Here is a 12,773-nt window from a genome sequence, read left to right on the forward strand (position 1 = left end):
CAGCAACCGGACATAGATCCCACCTTCGGAGGTCAAGAATTACACGAGGGGAATCTTTCTGGGGAATTTCAGATTGGCCAATCTTTCCAGACTAAGGAGAAAGCTGTGTTAAGTGTTAAGGATTATAACATCCGTCGTGGAGTTGAGTACCAGCTGATAGAGTCAGATCATCTGAAGTATCATTGGAGATACAAGGAATTCAGGAACAGTTGCACATGAAATTTAAAATTTCCTCTCTCTCTCTCTCTCTCTCTCTCTCTCTCTCTCTCTCTCTCTCTCTCTCTCTCTCTCTCTCTCTCTCTCTCTCTCTCTCTCTCTCTCTAAAAAGTCACTTTCTCTCTCTAAGAATTTTAAAATGGTGCAAAGTGAATAAACCGCGACTCCCTCTAGTGTATTTATACTAAAGCATAAACTGCTACACTCTTATCGCAGTTTCTGACCATTTCGAATTTCAACGTAAATCGCTAGAGGGGTGTAACGATTTACGTGCATTTAAAATCTGTGGGACTTCTCTCGCAATTTCTATAGATTTGTAAAAAATATATTTACATATGTAATCTTCAAAAATTATAATCCGATAAATTTAATTGTCAATTAATTTATTCTGATAATTTGTCCATATTTTACGCATTGTACTGGCACATAATTTGTCCATATTTTACGCATTGTACTGGCACATATGTATTCACACTTATAAAACTACAACATATATATATGCTAAGTAGTTAGGGTTAATGTTTAAATTGGTCCCCGAAAGATTGTACGATCGTCAATTTTGTCCCCAAAAAAATTTTTAATCAAATTAATCCTCGAAAGATTTGACATCGATCACGTTTGTCCTTCTGTTTATGGGTTCACAGATTCCGTTAACGGTAGTACACGTGGACCGTTAAGTGACACCTAGGTTCATCCAAAACGACGCCGTATAGCAAGAATCCCTATTACTACTGAAGTAACTCTCCTATTCCCCTTCTCCCTTTTACTTTCACTTACACTTTTCCCCCCTTTCACCCAAAACCACCGAAACAGAGTGACAAGAAGAAGCTACTCTGATCACCCGTGAAAGCAATAATCAGCGACGCCGTTCGCATTGCGATTGGTCCTCCTCGTCACGGTCTGAATGCCACCAGTCTTCTGCGGTGGTAGGCACTGTCTCCGGTGAGAGGTAAGTTCTCTTGCATGGCGAGTTCCTTCTCTACTTCTTTTTCCTTTTTTTGTATGAATGTGTGGTATCATATTCGATGATTTTGAATATTGGTTGATTTTGGGTTAGAGTTTTTGTGCTGGGGGTAGTTGCTGCTAGGGTTTTGTAATGGTTGAGACATTGTGTATGTTGAAAAAATGTGGATGCTCTTTGTTTTGATATGGCCGAATGCAATGTGTGTGGCTAGATTAAATTTTTTGTTTTGTTTAGTTCTTATAAAAGACAAGGTTTGATTCTTTGCGGTGTTCATTTTAGATAAAAATAGTGATTGAAATTTTGTTAATGAAACATAAATAAATTGTACTAAAAAATAAAAATAAAACAGAGTGCACTCTCATGATTCATTGTTGCTATTTTTAATTTGTATATGGAAAATCATCCAATGACATTTATTTTTCATCATGGTGGAAAGTTTAAGAATGATGAAGGTGGATCAAAAATTTATGAACCAGACAATACAAAAGTGTTAGCGGGAGTTGAAGGGGATACACTAGATGTTTTCTTTGTAAAAGGAGAAGTCTAGGCCTGCATCTCACAAGACCACTGAAAAGGCAATTGATACAGATGACTCTAGTTATGAGGATATTGAAGATGATGAGATATCGGATTCAGGTGACATGCAATTTACTTTGTTATATTATTTATAGTGTTGTGTTAGAAACTTTATTTATGAAACTTTATTTATGAAACTCTATAGTGGTGTGTTGTGTTACTTTGTAAATACTGTTTGTTATCAATTTTTCAGGATCAGAAAGAGGTGTAGATTCTAACAGTGAATCTGATTGTGGATCCTGGCACTCAAAAGATATGAATCAAGCATTGAATTCTGATGAGAAAGACTGTGCGGTTTATCCACCGTATAACGAGAAAGCCAGGTTTGGAGAGCTGAAGCTTGAGGTAGGTATGATCTTCAAGACAAAGCGTGAGTTTATGAATGCCACTAGGGACTACACTATATAGTGGAGTAGGAATATTGTTTTCAAGAAGAATGATAATGTGCGGGTTAGGGCTGTTTGTAGGGGAGAAAATTGTCCTTGGGTAGTGTATTGTGCTTTGAAGAAGTCCGATATGTCTTGGCAGATTAAAACTTTAGTGGATAAACATACATGTCCTAAGAGCAGGAGTAATAGGGCTGCTACTCAGGAGTGGACTTTGAAGAAGCTTGTTTCTAAACTAAGAAAACACCCGACAATGAAGCACAAAGAGGTGTATGAATGGTTTATGAGAAAATGTAGCATACGGATGAACAGTACATGTATCACTAGGGCATTAAGGAAAGCTAGAAAGGTTATTGAAGGAGATGAGATTGCACAATATGGTCTGATTTGGGATTATGCCCATCAACTGTATACCACTAACCCAGGTTCAACAATTCAGGTTGGAGTGATTCCGATGCCCGAGAGCCCCCCACAGTTTCAGAGATTCTATGTGTGCCTCGACGCTTGTAAGAAAGGGTTTAAGGCCGGGTGTAGACCGTTGATCGGATTGGATGGGGCATTTTTGAAGAATCTACATGGGGACAAATTTTGACTGCATGTGGGCAGGATGCCAATAATCACGTTTACATGATTACTTATGCAATTGTGGGAGTTGAGAACAAAGACAATTGGAGTTGGTTCTTGGAACTTCTCTACAATGACCTCGGTGACACACAGCATGGCTGAGCATTTATCTCATACATGCAAAAGGTGAGGACTATTTTGATTTTCGAAAAGATTTTTAAGGACTAAATTGATTTAATGATGATCATTTAAGGATTATTTTAACTCATTATCTTTTCGAGTTTTGATGTTTATACAGGGGCTAATTCCAGCTGTGAAAGAAGTCATGCCAAATGCTCACCACAGATTCTGTGTTTGGCATCTATGGAAAAATTTTTCGAAGCAATGGGGCAGCATGGAATTAAAGGATATGGTATGAGAATGTGCTAGATCAAGAACCGTGTCAGAATTTGAAAGAAACATGAGCAAGGTAAAAAAGATTAGTGAGCCAACTTGGGCATACCTTGATAAATGGCCAAAAGAAGTATGGACAAAGGCACACTTCAGAGAGGAGCCGAAGATGGACACAATATGTAATAACACGTGTGAGTCATTCAACGCAAAAATAAAGCATGACAGGGGAAAGCCCACCTTGACACTAGCTGAAGAAGTCAGGAGGATCATCATGAAGAGAATGATTGAGAATAGGCAAAAGTTATTGCACTATCAGGGAATTCTTACTCCAGTTCAACAAAGCCGGTTAGAGGCAATGACAAAGCTGTCAAGAAATTGGTTTCCTCAATGGTCGGGTGATGACAAGAAGGTGTTGTATGAAGTGCAAGGCTGGCCAACAAATATGGTGGTGGATTTGGAAAGTCGCACTTGCACATGTAGATTCTGGCAGCTGACAGGTATAAAGAATGCTCACCATAGCTCCTGAATTTAGGTTGTTAAATTATGTTGTTATATTATGCTGTCGCTCTCTGTGCATTTAAGATCCTGAAATTTTATATTTTGCATTTAAGATCCTGAAATATTATGAATGAAAATATGTTTCTTTACTGTTTGTAAATTATGTTTCTTTAGTGAATTCTTTTAGATTTGTAAATTTGTGCTAAAAGATTGTGATGGATGTTGTTGTGCTTTTGTCGTATTATGCAAAGGTATGCCCTGCATGCATGCCATCGCTGCAATTCAAGACAAGAATGACAAGAGGCCTGAGGAGTATTGCCACGAGTGGTTAACGATGGATGCGTATAGAAGAACATATTGCTTCAATGTGAATCCAATAAAAAGGCAAATATCTATGGGAAAAAACAGGGTCGCCAGCACCGGTTCCGCCTCCAGTTAAGATCAAGTCGGGTAGGCCCACAATGAACAGGAGAAAAGACAAAGATGAGCAACCTGTTAGTTCAAAGACACGGATAAAAAGAAAGTATAACTCAATACGGTGCCTGTATTATGGTGAAGTTAGGCACAACAGAAGAACGTGCAAAGTGAAGAAACAAGAGAAAGCTTCTGAACAAGCAAGGCTTATGCAACTTCAACTTGCAGTAGTTACTGACCTTGCTGATGCTAATGCTGAACATGCACCCAATGGAACCCCGATTGATCCTGTTTTTCAAGATCCTACCAATCCACCAGCAGCAACTTCAAATGCACCAACTGAGATGATCATTGACCAATCGGAAGGAGTTCTAGTTACACAAGAATCTCAACCTTTATCTGTTTTCAGCCAAGTATAATACTTTATTTATAATCTATCTTTTATTGTAAATTATAATGTTCCATAATGTGAACATGATTAGTCAATTGACTTTATCCTTCATGATGATAAAATGTAGGATAAAGTTAGAGCAAGGCCTCCAAAGCTTCATGTTAAAAAAGGAAAAGCAACAATCCCAGCCTCACCACAACCGGCTGCAGCTACAACAATTCCGGTTTCAGCTGAAACAATCAAGGGCACCAGTTCTGCTACTACGAAGAAACTTGCTAGCTTCATGACTTTTGTACCGACTCCCGGATTCAAACACCCGAGGAAGAAATACAATGATGTTTGAGTTGTGTTGTTCATTAAGGGTTGAATTATGTATTTTGTAAAGGGCTGCTACTTTAGAATCTTTATGCATTATAGACATATTGAAGTATTTTGTACAACCTTGTTCATATTTTGGTATAGCCCAAAATTAGGTAACTTATGTTTGATATTATAAAGACTTCATTAATAGGTTTGGTATTATTGTGAAGACTATATTAGCATGCTTATATGGACATGCAAATGCTTTAATTTTAATACATATGGTTAGACTTAATTTATCTTATGCAAAAATGTTTAGACTTATTTTTTATTCACTTGTTTTTAAAATTGTGTAAAAATTTGTTAAGCTAATGTCAAAATATGCAGGTTGCATGATTATTAATGGATATTCAAAAATGTTCAAACTGATTTTTTATATTTCACCAATACTCTTAACAAACATCACCAATGCTTTTACAAGTTTTTCACTTTCTCACTGATTTGACACAAAATGCTCCAACCATTAATATAAGCATTATTACTAGGACAAACATGAAAAAAAATAACATCTTCACTACTCTGACTTCAGCTTCCAAACTACCCATTCTCCAACCTAGTTTCACTTTCCAATCTTCATAATCACTTTCAACTTCAAACTCTGCTTCTGCCCCACCATTGGCAACTTCAAAAACTTCATATTCATTATCATCTACCCAACTAAAGTAGTTACAATGGTTGCCTTTTTGCACATGTGAAGTGAAAAATTTGAATCTCATATTAATGGTGAAAGGGGAGTTCAAGAAACTATGGTTCATACCAATTTAAACTAACCCGATATCTTGGACAAGTGTGAAACAACCTTCCTGGGTTTTCTGGTGTTCCAGATTTCTTGATCACAGTTTTCAACCCACAGAAACAGGTTCTGTCCGTCTTCATCCTCCTTTTTCGCATGGAGGAGCTAGAGCCGAAGCTACCAACCGATCGCGGTGATAAACCAGCACTTCGTCCTCCACCGGCGCTCTGCATCCTAGCTTCTAAACCTGGGTGATGTCTTTACTCCACTGCAACGCCATTCCTTAATGTTTCCGTTCAATTTGGGGGTTAGGGTTTATAAAATGGGAATAGGGATTATTTTGACATAATAAGGAGAACATATCTTGTCAGCTTCCAACTGGGTACACACCTGTCACTTAACGGTCCACGTATACTGCTGTTAACGGAATCTGTGAACCCATAAACAGAAGGACAAACGTGATCGATGTCAAATCTTTCAAGGATTAATTTGATTAAAAAAATTTTTGGGGACAAAATTGATGATCGTGCAATCTTTCAGGGACCAATTTGAACATTAACCCTAAGTAGTTATGACTCTTGCTACACACGTAAGTCACAACAGAATAACAATTCTTTCTTAATTACATTATTATCCTTGACATCTTTCTATGAAATTTTCCTTCATAATTTTTTATAGTAAACAAGAATAGACTTAGTTAATTATTTGCATACATTTCAAGTACAATACTTATTTGATAACCATTCAATAATATAATTGTCAAGATTTTGAAAATGGAATGGGACTGATCAGTTTGACTGAATTAATTAGAAATCGGTCTTTTGGTCGGTCTAATTATTTCAAAATCGTGTTATAAAAAATTAATAAAAAAATTGGTTGAATCAGTAATTAATCGATGAACTGATCGAATTTTTTGAAGTTCTAATTCTTCCTTTCAGTATTAAAATAGCGTCGTTTTGATAAAGAAAAAATATATCACCCATAAACGACAGAACACCTGACCCCCTCTCCCTTCTCTCTCACTCTTACATTCTCACCAAAATCCTTAATTTCACTCACTACCTAACCCTATCAAAGCAAACACTAACGCCACCGTCAACCCCAACCCGCCTGCTCGTCATGAAGCCCCACCAGCCACTGTCATCTCCCAGCTGCCGCCACTCTTTTCTTCCTCATTGTCTTTGTGCTCGTCGCGAAGCCCCACCAGCCACTGCCACTCTTCTCCTCCTCACCATCTTTGCGCTCGTCGTAAAGCCCGCCTCTGTGATCGGCGGTGGTGGCAGTGATAGAGGGTGTCGTCGTCGTCCTCCTCCTCCTCGATCCTCTTCAAGCGCATCCTCTCCTCCGTGAGTCTCTGCCCGGAGCCTCACCGTGGAATCTCTGCTCGAGGCCTCGCCGTTGCAAACTGATCCTCTTCTAAGCTCACTTTGTCACTATCGTTCCTTTTTCACCGTGTTTTCGGTAAGGCACTGCTTCTTCAGTTTCAATTTTTAAGATTCTAGCTTCTGAGTTGAGTTTTTGTATTAGATTCTGAGTTAGGATTGTGCTCTGAGTTGGGTTGTTGCTTATGTGATTTTGAATTTAGTTTGGATTGTTTTACTTAGTTTTTCTGTGTTTGGATTCTCTGGATTAGGATGTTGAGTTTTCTGTATTCTGAATTTTTATTGTTGAATACTTGATTGAAAAATTTTTGTTGAAATTTATTGTGGTTCTAAATTTTTTGTTGCTGATTGTTTGAATTTTTGTGTAAGTGTAAGTTTGTGATTCTAAATTTTTGTTGCAATGAGTATTCTTGCTGATTATTTCATTATGATTTAGAAGTTAATTAAAAAAATTTTATTTTATAGATTTTTAATGATAAAATATGAATAAGTTATTATGTCAAATTATAAAAGTTTTGAATTTTATTAGTTTAGAAATTATTGAATTTGTATATTTAAAATTGTATATTGAATTTTTAATAATTTTATTATATATTTAATTAAACCAATTCAACTATGGTTGGATTTCAATTTGATAATTGCATATCTTTTATATTCAAGTGTATCTTAATAAAAAAAAATAAAAAGTACTCCAAATACGATTAAATACATTTAAATATCATTGTGTATTAACGTATTTAACCTTATTTTTAATATATATTTTAAAATAAATTTAAAAATAATATATATTATTATTTATTAAAACTAAAAATTATTTTAAATAATTTATATAATAAAAAACGTCATTGAAATACTTGAAAATACTAGTTTAATTCTAATATTAAATAAAATATCAATACATTATTACAATTTTTTTTAAAACGTACTTTGTGATATATATATATATATTGTGTTATTGTATTTCAAAAAAATTAAAATTAATATATTTATATATCTTGTGTCATATCATATCTTGTGTGTTCTGTTTCATACTCGATAACTAAACAATAAAATGAGATTTAAATAATAAATCATTAAATTAATATATTAGGTTTCTTTTTTTTATATATAAAAAAATGTTAATTATTTGACCATGGAATTTTCTCTTCGTCACTGAGTATGATTGAACACCTTTATTAGAATCTTGATCCATTTTTCCCCTTTATTATATATTGATGAAACCCATCCAGGTGTACGGTGTACCTATTGTTTCATTCTTCCTCTTTAAATAATGTTCTTTTAGTTTAATTGTAGATTTGCGTACTAAGATGCATAATCAAATAATTTGTATGCGGGCCAATAAATTTTTCATCAATATATTTAGTCAAGTTACTTTCATCTTGAGAGGGCTCTTTATACTTATCATATTACCACTTTTTTTTTAATGCAAAATACAAGGAAATTTTTTTAAAATAAATTAAAAATATATATATTTTTTAAAATAAAATTTTTATTTTTATTTTTTAAAATCTATTTCTTTATTTAAAAGTTGAAATAAGTTCACCCACTATATTGACAATGGCAAATTTTATTAAAACTAACAAGTTCTTCTATTAGTGCGAAGAACTTGCTCCTATTTTTATACAATTTAATTGTATTGATATATTTTTATTTTTTAATTTAAAATTTAAATAGATATAATTTAAATTAAAATTTTAATTTAATTTGATAATAATAAACGTAGTTATATTATTTTACTTATATGATTAATTATGTTTATTCAGTTTTATAAAAATTAACGGTTTAAAATCGATAATTTTAAATTAAAAAAATCGATGTATTTGTATTATTTTTAAATTATAAAATTATAAATAAAAACACTCTTATTATTTTAAAATTTTTAAATTTAAATAAATGTTTTCGTATTATTTTTTTAAATGGGATCTTAGTGGTCAAATACGATCTTTAAGTATCTCAACAAAAAAAATATAGACGTATATAATCCTTCAAATTAATAATATTAAAGTGTATATGTATAGGTAAGTGTTGTAAGCAACATTTTCTCTTACAATCCGGATATATAAGCAGGTTTAGTGGTTCGTTGGTTTTGATCTAGTACGACTTCAAAAGTTTATGATTCTCATAGTGGTTACTTGTGGCTCAGTAAGATGTTTAGTTGGGAGGATTATGGGAATTGATTTTGGCTTCAACTTGTTCTCGAAAAACACAAATTCTTGGCCTAACTTTGTCTTTGGGAGGCTCTGCTGCATTTCGTTTTAGAAGAGGCATTTCATCCATAGATAGCTGCCCAAGATGTTTCTCAAGTCAGGAATCAGTTTTATATTGCATTCAGTATTGTCTGAAAAGCCAGCTAGTTTGGCAAGTTTTGGAGATTTTCAGTCAATAGCTGGAATTGATGAGTTGATTTTTACATAATGACAAACAACACCCTTTTAGATTCTTTTCTGATCTCCGGTGGATTTGGCGTTCCAAGAATAATAAGATCTTTTATCCCAACGAGCTTTGACCCACGAACAAAGTGACTAACATGGCTTTGTCCTTGAAAAAAAGCTCCGGAATATTTTTGAGTTGCAACGAGTGTCTATCCCTTCTACCATTAGTAGCTCTTGAATTTTTCCTTTAGTGGATACCTTTAAGATTAATTGTGATGCTAGTTATCCTGGTAATAATGCTCGAGTTGACTTTACATGTATTAGCAGAGATTGGAACGGAAGGTGATAACAAGGCTGTTTGGAAACAATTAAGAATCATAGTATTTTGTAAGGAGAATTGTTCGCTATTTGGACAAGCTATTTTCTAGTCTAGAATTTGGGACAAAGAAATGTTATTGTGCGACAAATTGTGTGGAGGTCTTTATTATTGTCAATAATTTACAAAATTGTTTTGGTTTTATTGATCTTTTAATGTTAAAAATCAGAAATATCATATTTTAAAAATAACATGCTAATATCCGATTGATCTTGAGAATTATAAATATAGTAACGGACATTATAACAAAGACAGCAATAAAAATTCTTTCTCACAAAGTAAAACTTTCATTGTCTTAAAAAGAGTGTGAAAATAATATTCAGGAAGAGTGCTCTTCTTCTTAAGAAATTTTTTTTTTTTTTTCTTTCTTGCTTGTTCGATTGATTTTTTCAAGTCACCACAAAAAAAAATCCTGTTTCCCTCACAATCTCACATGGTGTAGATCAGTTGACAGTTGTCAAATTATTAAAATAAATATACTTAATTAGTTATAATTTGCAAAGCACACAACTCACTCAATTTCATTACTTCATTTCGGTAACTTGTCCAAACGCTATAGTCATAAATTCACTGCGAATTGGGAAGTCTTCTATTAACCCAGTAAGAATGATTTATTAGTGAAAATTTTGGACATTACTTTAGCTCAAACTTTATTATCATTAGTGTGTATGGTTATAATAACATTTTTATTAACTAATATAATACCAATGAAAGAAGAAAAATAAATGTTTTAACTTATTAGAGTAATACATTAAAAGTGAGCTAAAATTTTTTTGGATTAGAAATTTTTAGTATTTTTTACTATTATTTAACCAGCACAAATATTAAATTATCTTTAACAAATAAATTTTATTAATTCATGTGTGTAAATTCTGAAAAAATATGAGTGCAAATTATATTGATTCATGTGTACAAAATTATGATAAATATAGGTACAAATTATATACTTTTTGTGTATAAAATCCTTATAAATATGAATGTAAATTATTGCTGATCAAGTACTGACAAAAAATAATGTTTATTAATCGTGTAACATTATCCATAAAAAAATTTTATGTTCATGTGAGGAGACATTAAGACTCTTTTTTCTAACAAGCTCTTTCAGGTTGGATCAATGAGTAAAAAAAAAAAAAGAAAAAATGATAAATAAATAGATAAAAAATAAATATTTTGACCTACCTTTAAGCTTATTCTATTCAACCACCTCTTATCTGTTATTCACTACCTCACCAACTTGATTTTGATTAAGAGGACATCACTAACACAAATGGTCATGATCAAGATCTAGCTACTGTGTTACCAACCAGGAGAAAATGAGCATAAATACAACGTTACTAATGTCAGGAATATGCCAAACTTCTTCTAAACCCTATATATAGATAAACCTTGAATGAAGGTGAGCAATACTTTTCAAATCAATTTATATGCCCATCAATTATTTTATTGCCCTCCATAAATTGATTGGCTCCAATTTTAATTAATTAATTAATTAAGGACCACACTATTGTTTTTGTCACACTTAACCATGTCAGTCTCAATTTAATGGTCTAAGCTAAGAAAGCATATAATAGAAGCCATTGACTGACAAAGTGGAAAACTAGCAGAAATATGGATCCAAGAGCATCATCACTGAGAATTGAATTGACTGTTAGGCCCAGTTTCGCTTTCATGGAATGCTTCCTAATTGCACCCAAGACACACCAAACAAGAAAAAGAGAAAGAAAATAACGTGAGATTATCAATATGATAAACGCCTCTTTTGAGGTGAGGTCAACAAAACTTGTTCCATTATCAACTCAATATGAGATTACAATTTACAAGTAGAGGTAGCAATTTAAAGCAATGAATCACATGTACTAATAAGGCAAAGAGTTGCAAGTGTTTTAGCTTATATCGACCTAAACATCCTAGCCTTGGTGGCAATTTCGAAAATGATAGTCTTAGTTAGACTTTGCTATGTTGGGGGTTAAATTACAAGAGATATTGCGGTTAGATTATAAGACAATAAATACTATCACCTAATAACCGATGGATTTATACACTCATCATCAAACTATTGATTTGTTTTTGCATTAACATTAGTGCAAAACTATGAAGCATCAACGAATTATTTACGAATCCTTCACCAGCCTTTTTTTTTCCCCTTTTTTTTGTCTATAATATCCTCTAATCTGACAAACTAAGAACTAATTTATTGTAAATCTGAGCTTTATTTAAGAGTCTGCTGCTGGTCAATAAATTACTGCATATACAAAACGAGATTCGAATCTCAACACTTACTTAAATGGACGAATAAATTGACTACTCGACTAACCTAAATTGTCCTTTAGTAAAGTCCAAAATTATGGACAAAAAAAAGTATTAAGCCAATATTGTCTTTCCAAAGGAAAAAGGCCCAATATTGGGTCTCCGGGTCTCCAAGGACAAGGAGTAGTGACCTAGTGGAATTGGAAAAAAATTAAAATAAGACTAGTGGTATATAAAATTGGAAAGTTTTTAAATGTACTTTGAATACTGGTATTTTAGTAATTTTAATCATTAATTTTAATTAATATATATTATATATTTTTTTTAATTGAGATCAACGGTTGAAATTATTAAAACAACGATGTACTTGGTATACTTGAAATTCTTTTTATAAAGTTAAGATGATTGTTATACTCGATTTAGATTGGTTGAGTAGTTAGCTTACTCGTTCATTTAAGTAAGTGTGGAAAGTTTAAATTTCGCTTTGTGCATATAATAACTCATTGGCCAGCGACAAAACCATTAAATGGAATTCAAATATGTGACGGATTAATCCTTAACCTGTCAGGTTAGGATACCATGGACAATGAAAAAAAAAGTTAAGGTGATTGTTATGGTGTCTAAAAATTTGATACTTAATTTATTAAAAAAATTTAAAATTAATATTTAATTTAAAAAATATAAAAGTAAATAATTTTAAAATATTTAAAATTTATTATAAAAAAATAAATTAGATAAAAATTAGATACCATCAAATTAATTTGAAAATAATTAGACTAGTAAAAGTTTCAAGTTTCAACCTATATAATAAGTAATTTACTTATTCATTTATTTTACAAAGTATTATCTATTTATAGTCCTTAGTAACAATACTTCTAGGAGTAAAAGACAAATAGGTCCC

The sequence above is a fragment of the Arachis hypogaea genome, chromosome 17, assembly GCF_003086295.3.
Source record: "Arachis hypogaea cultivar Tifrunner chromosome 17, arahy.Tifrunner.gnm2.J5K5, whole genome shotgun sequence".
NCBI lineage: Eukaryota > Viridiplantae > Streptophyta > Magnoliopsida > Fabales > Fabaceae > Arachis > Arachis hypogaea.